At 35.1% G+C, this 18169-nt stretch overlaps 1 protein-coding gene across 50 annotated transcripts in view; it reads right to left on the reverse strand.

The window, feature by feature from the left end:
• The window catches only part of ADGRL3 (adhesion G protein-coupled receptor L3), an 861998-nt gene that overhangs the window by 389742 nt on the left and 454087 nt on the right, over nt 1-18169 (reverse strand). The window lies entirely within an intron of this gene.

An 18169-nucleotide genomic window follows, 5' to 3' on the forward strand; every position in this document is an offset into this window, starting at 1 on the left:
TGTTCAGCCAAATAATGATACAATCCTCGTGGATTACTTATCACAAAGGTCAAAATCTTATAAAATAATGAATTTAAATTTATAAAAAGAATAATGACATACCACTATTAAAACATAAATATAAGATGGAACTGGAGGTTATCATGTTCAGTGAAATAAGACAGGCACAGAAAGACAAACTTTGCATGTTCTTATTTATGGGAGCCATTAAACCCATGGAGCTGTAGGGTAGAAAGATGATTACCAGAGGCTGGGAACAGAGTGAGGGGTAGGGAGGGGAGGAAGTGAAGATGGTTCCTGGGTACAAGAATGGTTAGAAAGAATGAATAAGCCCTAGTATCTGATAGCACAATTGGGTGACTACAGTCAAATGTAATTTAATTGTACATTTAAAAATAAAAGAGTATAAATGAATTGTTTGTAGCACAAAGGATAAATGCTTGAGGTGATGAATATCCCATTTACCCTGATGTGATTATTACACATCGCGTGCCTTTTTCAAAATATCTCAGGTTCCCATAAATATACACATTGACTATGTTCCCACAAAAATAAATAAATAAATAAATAAATAAATAAATAAATAAATAAAACTTTCTAAGCCATAGGAAAAAAAAACATGAATACAAACTTGGGCACTTTTGTGGCAATTAGGCTAAACAAATCTGAATTGATTAATTCATGGGGAAAAACAAACATGTTGAAATTAATTATAATTCTGAAAAAGATACCCATACTCACAGTGGACTAATTACTGTGAATTTCACTCAGAAACGTTCTAAATTCAAAAATTTATCCTTAAGTATATTGTCTATAAAAAGCTAATGGTTTTTCCTACCCATAATATTGGCACTAAGTCTATAACATGAGATACTCTAATTATCCCCTGTGTTTTATGTTCTTGTTTATTCATTTCAGAAATATAATACCTCAGGGCTAGCTTCTTCTGTTAATTCCTTAAGGAGATGTTCTGTTCTCCGATGTGACCTCAGAATACTTGCAAGGATAGTGGCAACATAAAGAGCATCTAGAGCAGAACTCACTTTGATTTAGTGTAAAAATACGTTGTGTTTACCTGAGGCTACCATTTGTCAGGCTTAATAAGGATTTTATTTAGTCCCTAAATTTGATTCATTAATGAATGTCTGAAGCTGAAAAATATATTCTGTGTTATCAGTGAAAGGTGAATAAAAGCTAATACTCCATACTCATCAGGCAATTTAGCATAACAGCTAATCCTGAAGGTTAACAAGTTGTAAGGATTTTCTATGTTAGAGGCTGATGATCAGACAAATGTATAATAACATTAAGGTAAATGTGGCTGTCCTCACACATGCACCACAAATATGTTATCTTGATGTTTTGGTGTACTCACACCTTCTTAAAATAGTAGATCTTTCGTATTACAAAGAAATTATTTGAAGAAGCTCTTCAAGTCAAGTGACATGTTTTTAGCAATTAAAACAATATAATTTTCACATTACACCTTGAATATACAACCTCATAAATCCATGTCAAGTTTTTAATACAATAGGCAGGGATATGAACTCATAAAGTTATTTTTGTATTTGTTATAGAAAAATTAGCAATTATCAGGAACACATTCAAAGTAGACATAATGGAAAAGTGGCACTATAAAATTTAATATAATGTAAATATTCTGTAAGTGTAATATTAATTCTGATGTGTGAATATTTATACATATCTCCTTTTCTTACTATCTTGGTCTATAGTCATTTTATTCCCTATTATTAACCTTTTTAATTACCATAGCTCTAATTTTAAAAAATGTATTTAGAAGCAATATTTACTCTTGTAATTTTCAGGTATAAACAGGCAACTGTAAATACTTTATTTAAATAATCAATGTATGATATAAACAGATCAGCTTACTACTCATTTCTGACCAGAGCATAATAGTTAAAATTTACAATTATGGAAGAATATGTTGCACAGGAAGTTGTGTTGAATCAATAGGGATTTCAAATGGTTATGTTTATACAGATTAGATTAGAAAACATAACCTGGAGTCTATACACATCTATCTATCTATCTATCTATCTAAAAATGCATCGACAAATTTACATATTATATATTATGAAGTTGTAAATTACTAATTATTTATCTATATGTAAGAAAATTATAAAAGCAATGATCTATTGTAAATATTAGTTACCATTGTGAGTTCCAAATAGATTATTTAATATTAACCGAAGATGAGTCAAGAAAGCCTTCTAATTAATGAGATAGTGTCTGTTCAGTGGTATATAAAACAAAAAATGTTATGCCTATAATATATTTATAGTCATTATCATCATTGTTCTATATAAAACAGCAGTGATTTATAACATTCACCTTTCAAAATAATTTATGATTCTATTACTATGTTTATATCAAAAGTTCATTATAAATTATGATTATTAAAAAATAAAATGGAAAAAGGTAGATTCAATCTCTGGAATACTATTTTTATATAGGATACATTATAATATTGATTGTTTAAAAACTAGCTATATTTTGAAAACAGGAGTTTAAAGGTTCTGTCCTTTACTTCGCTTTCTTTTTTTAAATGACTTCAGTTACTGTGAGTTAAAATGAAATTAAGATATAATTAAAGATTTGTAAACAATTTAGTCCACAAAGACTCCTTTTGTAGTTATTTCAAAATTTTTAGAAGTAAATTCATTCTAAAATACTATAGATGAAAAAAGTGAGATAAAGTAATCTAATGTTCTCAAATGCTTTAGTTTCATTGTTTATTTTTAATGTAAACATAAATTAAAAACATGCTTTTTGGTATCCCTCTTACCTAATGTTTTGATATATCTTTACAATGTAAAATGATTACCACAATAAGGCTAATTAACATATTCATCATCTTACAGTTATCTTTTACTGTGTTGTAAAAGTATATAATACAGTATTGTTAACTGTGGTTACCAAGCTGTACATTAGATTTCCAGAATTAACTCATTCTGCATTACTGAAACTTTGCCCCCTTTGATCCACATCTCCCCATTTCTCCTATCTCCATAGCTTCTGGAAACTACCATTCTACTTTCTGCTTCTAGAAGTTTGACTTTCTTAGATTCCACATATAAGACGGATCAAATAGTATTTGTCTTTGATGTCTCACTTATTTCATCTAGCATAATGTCCTCCAGGTTCATACATGTTATCACAAATGACAAGAGTTTCCTTCATTTTTAAGGCTGAATAATATTCCATTATATATTTATGTATACCACATTTACTTTTTATCTATTCATCTGCTGATGGCAGTTAGGCCAATTATATTTATCTTATTTATTGTGAACAGTACTGCAAGGAACATGAGACTACAGATATCTCTTTAAGATACTGATTCATTTCTTTTACATATCCATACCCAGAAGTAAGACTACTGGAACATATGGTAGTTCTATTTTTAGTTTTTTGAAGTACCTACATACTGTTTTCCATAATGGCTATACCAATTCACATTTCCATCAATAGTATACAAGGATTCTCTTCCCTCTACATTGTCATCAACACTTATCTTTTGTCTTTTTGAACATAACCCTTCTAACAGGTATGCAGTGATATCTCACTGTGTGGTTTTGATTCACATTTCCCTGACGATTAGTGAAGTTGAGCACTTTTTAATATATCTGTTGGCCATTTGTCTTCTTTCAAGAAATATTTATCATGTTTCATTGTTGATAGACTGAGTCCACTTTTAAATTAGGTTATTTGTTTTCTTGCTATTGAGGTGTTTAAATTCCTGATATACACTGGATATCAACCCCTAAATAAATGTGTAGACCAATGGTACAGAATAGATAGCCCGGAAATTAATCCACATGTTTATGGTCAATTAATTTTCAACAAATGTGCCAAGAATACACAATGAGGAAAGGACTGACTCTTCAATAAAGGAGGCTGGGGAAACTGGATATCTACATGAAGAAGAAACAAATGGGATCTCTATCTTACATGATATAAAAAGCCAACTCAAAATGGATTAAAATTTACATGTAAAACCTAAAACTATAAAACTATTAGAAGAAAACATAGGTAAAAACCTTCTTAAAATTGATCTGGGCAATTTTGGGGGAATATGACCCCAGAAGCACAGGCCAAAAAGCAAAAATAAACAAATTGTAGTGCATCTAACTACAAAGCTTCTGTACAGCAAAGAAAACAATTAACCAAGTGAGGACACAAGCTACAGAATGGGAGAAAATACTTTTAAACCTATTTGTCACTTCTTTCTGAGATGAATAATGCTACCCTCAATTTTACAGAAGATGGAATTGGAATAGAGATGTTAAATGGCTTTTCAGACTCTCAGTAATCAAATAATAGTCAGTGGAGTCCAGAACAGTGGCCTGAAAATCATGATACTGCTGTCTTGTGGGAGAATGAGTCATACATTTCATGGTCACTCTGGGACCCTGATTTAATTCACCCTGACCTGATCGGTTCTCAAGAGTACTATGATGATCTGATGAAATAAAGACCATCTGTGAAATATCTGAGTGCCCCAGAATTCATTCAGTCATGATGTAGATCAGGCGTTATATAACCAGGCCCTCACAATTTGAATTGGCATACAGAAATTGGAAAGAGAAATTTCAGAGCATAGTAATAATATGATGCATATTTATTTATATATAGACTTTTCTGCAATCAAAAAGATATGCAATTTTAATTTAACTCACATATAAACCTCCGATTTACATGTAACTGTCACCTATTGATCAGGTTTAATAAATGTTAGTTAATTGTTGAGTTCTATTAGCTATTAGCACTAATTTTAAAGCAATATTATTTAATTCAAGAATGTCATATGATGACCGTCATAGAAGATACACATCTTCCCAAATCACAGGATTAGTATTAGGAAAGATAATCATTTACTGTTAATTTGTCCATTTCAACATGGTTCATTGCAGTGTAAGTGAAGTAAGTGTGACAATGAAAAAGTCATTTGTGGGTTAACTTTTCCTCTATTTGCCACAACATAGAGCACCATATAGTAAAAATGATATTGCTGGATTTACATGCATATTGACTATTCAAATAATTAGCCTATTTTTTCCTGCTAATTTCAGTAAAATTGAGAGAGGAGGCAGGTAGGGGCTGTTTAGGCAGATAGAGAGGAAGAGTCTCAGAAGGGGGACAATGCCTGCAAGAACACACCTGTACCACCCCTGTTATGTAGCTAGCAGGAGGGAATGTGGTTAAGAACTTCCTGTTATACCAAAATGCTTGCTCAGAAAGGACTTTCTAGTTGCCTGTGCAGGCACAGACAAGGACCGAGGACATCCTACAATGACCCTGAACTCCTTATAATTCTATGAGCATTGTGACTTTTGTCCTTCTGTGGGTTTCATTTAGGCACTCATGGGTAATCAAGATGGAGTTACTATGGCCAACCCCAGGCATACACAAACACAACACCCCTGGGGGGAACTTTACCTCTCCCATTAAGGCAGAACCCACAGAAGACTCTGTTTCTGACACATAAAAGACCTAGAGCTCAGCATCATTTTTTGCAACCATCTTTGGGTCCTCTCTTGCTGCTGAGAGCTTTTCTGTCACTTAATAAATCCCACTCTGCCTTACTCACTCTCCGGTGTTTACATGCCTTATTCTTCTTGGTCATGGGACAAGAATTTGGACCTTGCTAAACTAAGGTGTAAGAAGACTGCAACAAAATGGTGTTTCTTTCACTTCCATTATACAGACAAAAATTAACAGCCCACTATCTCATGTTCGATTATAACACACTTGGGTGTGAAGCATATAAAAATAAACCTTAAACATAACTATATTTTTAAAAATTCTCACATAATAGACATATAAAGATGATACTAGTTGATTGCACAGCACTATAGATCTAACATGGTATCATTAAAATAATATAAATATATTTTTTTGAGAGAAGTCTTGCTCTGTCACCAAGTTGGAGTGCAGTGGTGTGATCTCAGCTCACTGCAACCTCCAACTCCTGGATTCAAGAGATTCTCCTGCCTCAGCCTCCTGAATAGCTGGGACTCAAGGTGCGCGACACCACACTTGGCTTATTTTTGTATTTTTAGTACAGATGGGGTTTCACCATGTTGGCCAGGATGGTCTCGATCTCTTGACCTCGTGATCCACCCGCCTCGGCCTCCCAAAGTGCTGGGATTACAGGCATGAGCCACCGCACCCAGCCTAAAATAATTTAAGTGAAATATTGTAGTGTTTACATACTGGGAATGTAATTCACAGGGGTTCTAGGTTAATAAACCCTTCGATCATGAATGTTTATCACATTCTAAAGTCAGTGTACACAAACAAATGATTCCTCAGAATGCTAAGAAACTTTTTAAATGAAGTTTCAGTCATGTATAAAACTCCACTGAAAAGCACTGACTTTTTAAAGACAGGATAGCATAATGTTAAAAAAGAGTGCCTTGTGCCTTTTTGTTAGCAAAATTAATCATATGAGTTTATATTAGCACTTATTAAATAATATTATACAAAAGCATGTGCTATGCAAAAACACATATCCACTTAGTATACCCAAGAAGTTCATAGCATCTAACAGATGATAAATCAGTGCATGATTCATATAGGAAGATGGAATTATTCTCCAAGAGAAAAATATTTTACAGATATCTTGTAATTTAAAAAGCCACATCATATAATATTAATGTTTAAAATCTCAAAATAGTTTAGGTGATCACAGTAACTATGGGTTTTTAGTTCTCAGGATGGAATGCAGCAATAGAAGAAAACATAAATAGATGCATATATCAGTAGTATTTTGTTCAATGTCAATCAACTGAACAATTCTCTATTTTCCTCCTCAAGACAGTAGTTTCCTTATTTTCTACTGCCTGTCATCCTAAGACTTGCTTATATGACATTCATTCTGAACTTAGAAGACCAAAAAAGATGAGACAACTATCTAATGGTAGAAAACAAATATGTAGGTCATAAAGAGAATCAACTAGATTTCAAATAAAAAGAGACTAAATGGCTATGAAATAAAAACATTAATCATGATTAAAAATAAAAGAAGTTCTCCCATATATATATTGTAGCCATACATTCAGCATTTATTAAAAAGTTTAATGACGTTGTCCACTTACAATTTAAGGGCAATTTAAGAAGACTTATAAAAGTAATAAGACTCTTAATCTGGCATTAAAAAAATTTTTTTTTGAGACAGGGTCTCACTGCATTGTCCAGGCTGGAGTGCAGTGGTATGATCTTAACTCACTGCATCTTCGATCTCTGCAGCTCAAGCTATCCTCTTACTTCAGCCTCCCAAATAACTGGGACCACAGGTACACATAACCATGCCCACCTAATTGTATTTACTTTTTGTAGAGATAAGGTCTCACTGTGTTACCTAGGCTGGTCTCAAACTCCTGGGCTCAAGCAATCCTCCCACCTCAGCCTCTCGAGTGTTGGAATTACAAGCGTGAGCCACTGTGCCAGGCCTCCATTTTTTTTTTTGAGAAAATTGTTTGTAAATCATAAACTAAAAGTACTATAGGATATTTCAGAGGACATCATACCAATGCATGTAAATGAAGATCTGTGATTCATAAAGTGATTCTCTAGCTCCAATTCTTTCATTTCCTATATTCTTTTATATGTTACTTCAATAACATTCCTTTACCTTAAACAAATATAATTTGAATCCAGCAAGTGACAATATAACCAAAGAGATGAGTAAGGAATAGTGTGGAACCTAGGATATTGTATTTGTTTTTTCTGTTGCTTCTATATCAAACTACCACTAACTTAAAGTCTTAAAAGAAGGCAACTTAATTATCTTATAGTTGTGAACGTCAGAAGACCAAAATAAATCTTGCTAAAACCAAGATGCTGGCATGGTTTGTTTCATAAGGAAGCTTTGGGGAAAATCTGTTTCTTTCCTTTTTTCTAGACTCTAGAGGCTGTGCCCTCATTCTTCGGCTTGTGGCCCCACAACACAGCACCTTTTCTTCCTCATTTCTAAAGTCACATCACATTTTCCCTCTTCTAATCTTCCTATGTCCCTCTTAAAAGGACCCATGTGATTACATTTATGGCCCACCTTGATAATCCAAGATAATCAGCTCATCTCAAAAGCCATAAAGTTTCATCATATATGAAAAGTCCCTTTAGCCATATAAGATAACATTCACAGGTTATGGAGAAGATCATAATTCAAATATCAGGGTGGGGTGGGGGTCATTATTCATCCTAACACATGTTAAGTAAAAAGACATATTGAAAACAGTGTCTCTTGGGGTGGGCACCTTGAAATCTGACCTAGTAAGATGCATGTCATTGCCAAGGAGCATGGCTAAAGTGGTCATTATTCCTGTGATGTACACTTATTTTTCTTAAAAGGCATGTAAGCCTCATTTATACATATTATCCTCTAGTACAAATAAATGTTTTGACTTTAATTTGGTTAAAAGATTATGTTTGTTTGTTTGCTTTTATCACAATGAAATTCTCAGCATACAAAGAATATTGCTATAGATGACAGAAATTGAGCTACATTTTAGGTGACCAAGAAAGGTAAACTTTTAAAGCATTTTATGGAAATTGGAATGTATTTTCAATTTGGACTTACGTAAAACCTCATAAAATGTGAAATATCAAACATTGAGAAATTTTTAACCAAATCCACTGATTTATATTAAATTAATGTTTCAGTGTTACTATGTTTTTCTAGAAACAAATGAAAAGTGACTCATGTTGATGGACTGAAATAAATCATTTTATTCCGACAAAATACAATTTATGAATTCCATACCGTATTACAAGATCTTATTTGCCTATGCTCTAAAAATTTTCAGTGGCAATTTAAAAAAATACTAACTTCTTTTGATTTTCTTACTATAAATGTATATTTATAAATGTATGAATCTTAAAGGCTTATTCCTAGGAATATATAAAATTGACTTAATAATATTCTGAAAATGTAGAAATGTGTTTGAAAATGTGGTAATCTTGCAAAGAAGTCTAATTTCCAAATACTCCACATACCTCTGGACAATATTTGATAAAACAAATTATCATATCCATCAGTCAACATCCATAGAATATTTCAAAGAGCCCATTCCAAAAATAAAATGATTAGCTATGTCAGACACATGAGTAAAATTCATAGAATGATGCATCCAAAATAAATGGAAATGTGCTTTTAAAATTAACAAGTTCACATACATTGCTTGGAAAAGCATTTCAGCCCTGGCTTCTGTACCAGTGATTTCTAAGCTGTAATCTTTCACTAGTTAAATGCTTTATCAATAGGCAGATAAAATGGTAAAAGATTTTCATTTAAAAATAACTGGAATGACATCTATATTCATTTATTACTATCTACTTGTAGCAGCATTTTATTGCTGAATATTCTTTATTTGTATGTATGGTTAACCAAATGAGTTGGAGTATGTACCTGAATTCATTATCTGAAAGTGCAGCAAATAAAGATATTGCTTATTTTCACCTAATGTAAGGGAGCAATATGTTATATGCACTTTATATATTGCATATGTTATATAATATACTACTTTATTTCTCTTAAGTTAAAACAATGTGCATTTCACTGTGAGTTAGTTAGGATATTACTATCTGAATCCATTTTACCAGACCACTTACTATTCTACTCTTTTTTCCTTTCTTTTTTTTTTTTTTCATCTGGGACAGATTTAATTCATTATACTTCAATGGAGTGCTGTAAGGCATTCTTTTCTTTTCTGAGCAACAAAAATGTCCTCTCCGCATGACTGGGCTGAGACAAGGAATGTCATACTGAATCACTTAGTTAAGACATTTTTCTTTCAATATGTGATATTTCCAAGTCAAATGACTTATGTATGTTTGAAAAAAGGAGAAACAGAATCAAACCTTTAGAAAGAGAAATGGAAAGAAGAGGAACTTTTACTAATACTAGATATTGAAGTCAAGTAACATGAAAGCCTTTAAAAAGAAAAACATAAGATGAGCTAGGAAAAATGGCTTTGACTTCCTCATATTTGCTTGTAATAAAGTTGTAAACAAAAGCAAAGGAATAACTGTGTGCATGTGTGTGTCTGTGTGTGTGCATATATACTTAGCTGTTAAAAAAGAAAAAAGTACCAAAACAGGAATACACAACAGAGGGAAATGAAGTCTGGCACCTACCTCTGTCATCTACAGATTTTTGAAGAGTGCAGTAGTAAGTTATACTACATAAAATAATCTTAGTTGTCTTCATGCTTTATAACAATAATGTAACAGACATGGCATAGCATAAAAATCCATGAAGCAGAGCTCACAAATGCCAGTGACTGAAGACAAATAAATCTCAAGGGCCCCTTTCTCCATACATGTTTTATCTCCCACTTGGTACTGAGGCTAGTCAGGCTGACTCTGATGTATTAAGTCAGGCCATGACTTTAGAGAGACTCTTCTCAATCCTGTATCCTACTGCTTCAATTTATGGTATCACCAGTAAGCAATAAATAGAAATGTGATGGCATTTCTATTTATATCAGAATGCTTTAGACAAAAACCAGCAAATGTAAATAAAAGTTTCTTAAAAATAAGAATAATATCATTTTGCGTATTAAAAATTGAAAGGTGGGTTGGTTCTAAGTTGATTAATTCAGAGATTTAACCAGAGTCATTCCCATGGCTTGGATTTTATGAAATTCTCTTGGATTTTTCTTATGGTCTTAAGATGGTTAAGACGGTTACTGAATTTCCAGGTATTACTTGGAGATGATAACATAATCAGAAGGAAGTAAAGCTCTACCATGTTTTTTTTTGTTTGTTTTTGTTTTTGTTTTGGTTTTTAAGACAGAGTTTCGCTTTGTCACCCAGGCTAAAGTGCAATGGTGCAATCTCGGCTCACTGCAGCCTCTGCCTCCCAGGTTCACCCAATTCCCTTGCTTCAGCCTCCAGAGTAGCTGACACTACAGATATCCGCCACCATGTCCAGCTAATTTTTTGTATTTTTAGTAGAGACTGGGTTTCACCATGTGGCCAGGCTGGTCTTGAACTCCTAACCTCTGGTTATCCACCCGACTCGGCCTCCCACAGTGCTGGAATTACAGGCGGGAGCCACCGTGCCCGGCAGTTCTGCCATTTAAAGAGTAAGAATATTCTACACATAAATCATTCAGAAGACTACCCCTTAAAGAACACTGGCCACATGAGTCACTGCCTATGGCATGACAACATATTTATGCCTAAAATAATCACATAAGGGGAATGATGTTTACACGATCATCTTAGGACCTGAGAGGCATGCAGTTGCCTCTTAAGGACCTGGCTACCTAAAGGAGATGGAACAAATAGGACTTTTCTAGCAAGGAAGAAGAGGATGGGGGTTAGAGGATGGGTTTGTGGTAGGCAAACAACATTATATTACACAACATTCTCTCAAGTTCCCCTGTCTAATGAAAAGTACTTCATATTTAAGATACTATAAAATTTGTACCACAATAACTAAGAACAAAAATAAACCTGAACCCTATAAAAAATGTTTTCAGACTTTAAGAACAAATATTTTACTTTAAATGTATATGATATGAGGCATTTTAGTGTATAGTCTGATTAAATACATTAAAATGAATCCCCACTATGTGATCTTAGAAAGACATTAAAATGAGGCAACTCTTCCTTTATTGACCTAAAAAGAAAATCCATATTGAAATTTAAAATGAAAAAATTTAAAAAAAGTATTGTAGCTGTATGCATGTATAAAGGTAGAGAATGGCATGAACATATCTATAGCAACAGTGATTATCACTGAGGTGTAGGATAATTGTGATTTTCAGTTTCTTAATACTTTTTCTCCTTTTTTTATTAAAACAAATTGAAGTTATTATTTCTTGATTATTCCAAACCACATTTAAAATTTAAAGAGGATGATATTCTTTCAGGACTATCTGAATTAACAACTCCATATTCTGATAAAATTTAATGCTTTAAAAAGTTTTACATATTTTACATAACACCTACAGAATGCAGCTTTCATAGAAATTATTTTTTCTGTAATATTTCCCAATAGTTTCTCATATATTTACTACATATCTCTTTGCCCCCAAAACATTACATTTGTTTTCAGTACTGAGCCTCTTTTTAGGGATACTGTGCAGGTATAGATCACCTAGGATGTCTGGCATGAGGGGAATCTAGCTTGCCACATGCCTAGGAAGCCAGAACATATCATATACAAATGGATGACATCTATTCAGTTGCTATAGGCCTTAAGATGATAACTGCGTTAGTTGACCTGTGTTAGAATGACTCTGATGACAACTTATGACATCTTGTAATAAGAGCAGACATTGTCTTCAGGGGGTGTTTCACATTTTTCTTTTTCAAAGTTGTGGTTTTTATTTCATATAAAACATAGTAAAATGGAACTATAATACTCAATCCTAAACAATGAATTATCTGAAACATAGTCTTCATAACTTACATATGACTGAGAAAACCACCAATGTTTTAAAGTTTAGTTGAAAGAGAAAAAGGGAAAAAATTTGTTATTGTCACAGGAGACTTGGGATGTCGCTTTCCCGTACAGAAACCTCTGTAGCTGGTGGCATGTTTGCCCGAGTTTTGCTCCGGCCTGCTGGGCTCATTCCTTCCACTTGACCTGGCAGGCTGCACTCAGCTTGTGCTACTGGCCTAGATCCCACACCTGCCTAGGGTGAGCCAGGCGCAGAGTGGTGAGGGGTCTGTGAGCAAGTGAGCAAAGGGTCCATCTGCTGCACACCACCAGGCACACCGGCTGCGGTGGGGTAGGCACCTTTGGGCAGCAGCACAGGTGCCAGCTCCCAGCGAGGCTGTGGCTGGACCAGGCATAGTACAAACAGCTTCTATGGCTGGCATCTACAGCTGGCATTGGAGAATGCAGTTTCTGCTGGAATCCAGAAACTTGGAGATGCCAGGAACTGCAGAGCTCCCAAGAGGGTGTCACAGCCCTGGCTCAGGGAGCTCCTAGGTCTGGGCTCTCTGAAGGGCCACAGCTATTCTCACCTTCTCTCTTCTCTCCTTCCCATCACCCACAATGTAGTGAGCAAGGAGTGTCTTTCAGCCCTGCTTCTGTTACAGCTGTTTCAGCCCTGCCATTTGGAGGGTCCCGAGTTCTTGTCCCATGTTCAGGAAGAATGAGGTACACAGACAAGTGAAGGGTGAGCAAAGCAAAGAGATGCTTTATTGAGTGACAGAACAGCTCAGAGGAGACTTACAGTGGGTAGTTCCTCTCCACAGGCAGGGTGTCCTGATGAATATTCAGCTCTCAGCAGAGAGGAGACCCACAGTGGGTAGCTCCTCTCCACAAGCAAGGTGTCCTGATGAGTGTTCAGCTTTCAGCAGAGAGGAGACCCACAGTGGGTAGCACCTCTCCACAGGCAGGTCATTCCATCGTCTGCCCAAGTCAGGCTGAATCCTAGGGTTTTTATGGGATTGGTCCATGCATGGCCAGAAAAAGCCCCATAAGTTCTCACTCCATTCTGCAGGCAGTCCAGCCCCCAGACCTCAGGCTGTCCTTGGCCTGAAGATGGGGTTTCACTGAGAACCACCCCTTTCCACCCAGAAGCCTGTTGGCCTCCTGCCGCCATTAACCTGCCATCCATGGTGTCCATGGGACACAGGCTGTTCCTGCCAAGGAGTGCCTGCAGGCCCATGCTGAGCTACCCTCAGCCCCCACCTTTGGCCTCCCTCCCATGCTCATTGGCACCCAAAGTCTGGAGGGGGCCAAGGCAGCAGGCGGCTGGTATGTCAGTGCTGCCCTGAGTATGCACACACCTGGCTGGGTTGCAACAGCGCTCAGGCTTAGCCTAAACTTTGCTCCAAAACTGATGTGAGAAGAGGCCAGGGTGGTGGGAACACACACTTCTAAGCCTGCAGGGGCAAAGGGTCTTCCCAGGCCCCTAAGAGTACAGTAATGCCTGGGTCCACAATCATGGCTGGGCAGCTATAGCTGTGCCTGGGAGGGCAGGGCTCCTCCTGCGCCCGGCCCTCAGGAACACAGGGATGCTTGGGTCTAGAGCCATGGCTGGGAGGCCGCAGCTTCACACAGGGAGCACGAGGCTCCTGTCCTGCCTCCTCAGAAGGGAGTGGGACTTCCGTCTGTTCCCGGCTCCTGCCAGCTCCGTGGAGCACAGCCCTGGCCTTGCCTCCCCGACTGTAGCTGGCATTATGGCAGTGGCCACTCCAGATTGGCTACCACTGCCTTCACTATTACAACCTGCTTTTCAGAAGTAAGAAGTAACACTTAAAAGAATAAATACAAGGTATTTATTTTCTAGTTTGCCATTTTCAATAATAGGCATTTGTTGCCTCTTCCTGCATTGAGAACAGATAAATACATACTTAATGAATATTACATAAAATTTGAAGTTTTAGTCAAGGAACTTTTTTAATATTGATCCCAAATAAGATTGCTCATTTTTTGTATTTTATTAGTTTGCTTTATAATTATGAAGTTAAAAATATGAAATATAAAGTATGAAATCAAATGCCTAATGCAATGTTCTGAAAGATATTATAATGAAATATACATGATCTCTACTTTATGTCTTGAACTTCAGAAATAAAATATTAATCAATATTAATATTGTCATAACACTGTTCTTTCCTTTGTTTCCTTTAAAGAGACAAAGTTTCATAAATATTTCTGATAACGAACAACCACACAATGAAAATAATAATATTTGTATGCATACCTACTATGTAGTAGACTTTACTATTCACATATGTTACTTAGGAGAATGCTCTGATGTAAGGCTGTGGTTTTCAATCTTTTCAAGAATATAGTCTCCCTTTATTAAGAAACCATAATTCTACTACAGGATAGTAGTTAGAGTTTTATTAGTTTTTGATTGAAAAAGTCAATAATTGAAAGTGATCATTTTATCTTTACTATTTTTAAATGCATCTATTCTGTATTATTCACAACAGATTGTATGCATATTAAAAAAATGCAATATGTGCAAATGTCAGGATATTGACAATGCTTAAAGTGTGAAATAATTTTTAAAAACTCAGTCTAAAGCAAATAGGTTAGATAACATTAGTGAATAAACTCAGAAGTCTACATTTAATATTGTGAGAAACAAGACAAGTTATGTAACCTCTCAAGGCCTTAATATTTACTTAATTGTAATTTTAATCAGTGATTATTTTGAGGTAATAACATATAGGGCAACACAACATATAACCCAGTTGAATATACATATTCAATAAATGATGGGTTACTGAATCTAAGATATATATGATCATATTTAAAAATAGTAAAAAGTAAGTTATTTGAAAAGGTATAAACAAAACAGGGTTTCTAAAGAAAATTGGTCTAATTAACGTTTTTAATTTAGATTCTAAGTAAAATAAAATGATTACACAGGCGACCAAGTAAAGTATTCTACATCCAAACCACGCAGTTTCATTTTTGATCAATTGGGTTTAATGTGGAAAGTTACTCAGAAGAAAGACACCTCTTAGCACTGTAAAAATCACTTTTCTTCCTTTACACTGGCTCACCATCTACTAAGATTATTAATGCATGGTAATCTTTATATCACTATGTCATTATACTTTATTCATCAACAGCTTAATTAGAGTACTCCTGATTAACAGAGACAAAAATAGGAAACCATTTAGTTAGGGAGAATTGGCCTGTACTTTAAAACCATCTCCATCTCCACATAAACAATATTTTTGGCTTTAAGGAGATCTCCTTGCAAATAAATAATGACTAAATAAAAATCAATTCATTTAAAATAGATTTAAAAAAGGAATACATGTGGGTATAGCCAGAGAAAGTATGATTAAAATTACATATATGCTTTAAGAAAAAGATTCTGAATCAAAAGACAATTTTCAAAGTAACAATTGTGCAAGCAAACAACTTTATCCTTCTGAGTTTTACTATACTCATGTAAAACAATAGGGACTGTAACAGAGCTTTACCTCCTTACATCAAAGTTAACATGGTGTGGGAAACTGTAGAGGAAATGTAAATATTTTATAATTACATAGTATCATAATTTCAAAAGAGGTCTCACTGAAGTATGCATACACAAAGAAAGACGTTAAAAAGCCTCACACATTTTTCAGGAATATCATTCAACTAAAGCCTAAACTTTTAGATTCCAGCCTCTATAGCATCGTGTTGGGCATTTGGTTAAGGTGTGTTCCACACAAATTCATTTGAGAGTGCTCCCTGAATATCTTTCTCCTCTGTCCCCCCAATATCCAATCAGTCCATATCCTATGTGTGCTCCTCCTAATCTCTGGTGTATCCCTTCTTAACCAGCTTCACTACAGCTTTTTTTTTTTTTTTTTTGTAATCTTCACTTGATTTTCATGACCCAGCCTAGCATGAATACCAGGCTCTTCATAAGTAGTCTCTACTTTCTGATTAAATTGAGTCTCTGGTGGTTCTAAAATGGGAAATGCAAAATATAAATATCTGAAAGTGAATATGTAAGCTATAATTTCTTTCATTTATATTTTATAGATATGCATGAAGAAATTAAGTAATTTCCCCAAGGCTGTATGAACAATGAAGACCCTGGGAAAAGAACTAACTTCTCTTTGTTCTCAATTCAAGGTATTCCTGCTTCCTTTTTCTGTAATAATGGGATAATATAAAGCCGGTTATTAGACATTATGTGACATTTTTAATCTTTGTAATCTTTTGTATCATAAGACCTGTTTTTTAAATAGCAAATTAGATTATTCATTTAATCAACATGTATTAAAAGACTACCGTGTGTCCACTGCTGGGAACAAATACAAATTAGACATGGGACATGCTTTCAAGAACTCAGTATCTCTTAGAGGGGACAGGCATCTGGACAGGTTATCAGTGTATGATAGGTTTAGTGCATCTATGCACGGATGATACGAAAATACGTAAGGGTCACTATTACAGGTTGAATTGTAGTCCCCAAAAAGATATGTTTAAGAGCTAACCTCCAGGACCTCAGAATATGATGTTACTTAGAAATAAACTTGTTGCAGATGTAATTAAGATGAGGTCATACTGGAATAGGGTAGGCCCTCAATCCAATTTTACCAGTGTCCTTATAAGAAGAGGGAAATTTGGATGCAGATACAGAGACGCACAGGGAGAATGTCATGTGGTAATAGAGGCAGAGATTGGAAAGATGCAGCTGCAAGTCAAAGAATGCTAAGGATTAACAGCCACAACCAAAAGCTAAGAAGAGGCAAACAATGATTCTTCCCTAGAACCTTCTAAAACAGTATCGTGCTGATACCTTAGCACTTCTAGCCGCTAGAACTGTCAAAGCAAATTTATGTTGTTTTAAGCTACCCTGTTTGTGGTACTTTGTTACAACAGCTCTAGGAAACCAACACAGGTCCCTAACCTGGGCAGAGTAAGGGCTTTCAGGGCAGGTTTCCTGAAGGAGGAGACTCCAGAATTGATTGTTAAGGGACAAGTGTCAATCAGCTTGATGAAATGAATGAGGGTAGAAAAGGCATGGCAGGCAGATAAAAAGAGAAAGGGAATTGACACAGGATGGTAATGGAGTGATCTGGAGGTCATTGTGCTCTTAGATTAGAAGGCACAGGCTGAGAAGAGAAAAGGTTGAAAGGTAAGCAAGGCTCAAATATAGAGATTGTATATAACATGTTAATAACTAATAGTTACTAACACACGTTCATCACTTTCACTGTGTCCAACACTATGCAATATGTTTTCCTTAACTTATCTTGTGTAATCTTCAAAATGACTCTACTGGGACCATTTAAGTGAAAAAAACTAAGGCTTAGAGAAATTATGTTATTTATGTAAAGGTTATCCAGCTAATAATTATATGAGCCTGGACTGATATAGCTGATTATATGGAATCATAGAATATGTTATAAGCAAGGAACAATACGGTCTCACTGCCTTTGATCCAGGTAAGCCTGTCATTTTTGTAGAAAATGAATCGGTACAGCACAGGCCTGAAGGCTTAAGGAGCTCATAATGGAGATGTAAAAAATAAGTAAAGTCAAGAAATATTTAAGGTGGAAAATTGGCAAGTCTTAATAATTAGTTGAAATGTCAGGAGTTAAAAGGAGGGAGGGAATAAGGTGGGCTCCAGCTTTGGAATATGAATGGATGGTGGTGCAACCCATGAAGAAAAAGAATACAAAAAGAAGCATAAATTATGGTGGACTG

The sequence above is a fragment of the Pan troglodytes genome, chromosome 3, assembly GCF_028858775.2.
Source record: "Pan troglodytes isolate AG18354 chromosome 3, NHGRI_mPanTro3-v2.0_pri, whole genome shotgun sequence".
In the NCBI taxonomy this organism is placed as follows: Eukaryota; Metazoa; Chordata; class Mammalia; order Primates; family Hominidae; genus Pan; species Pan troglodytes.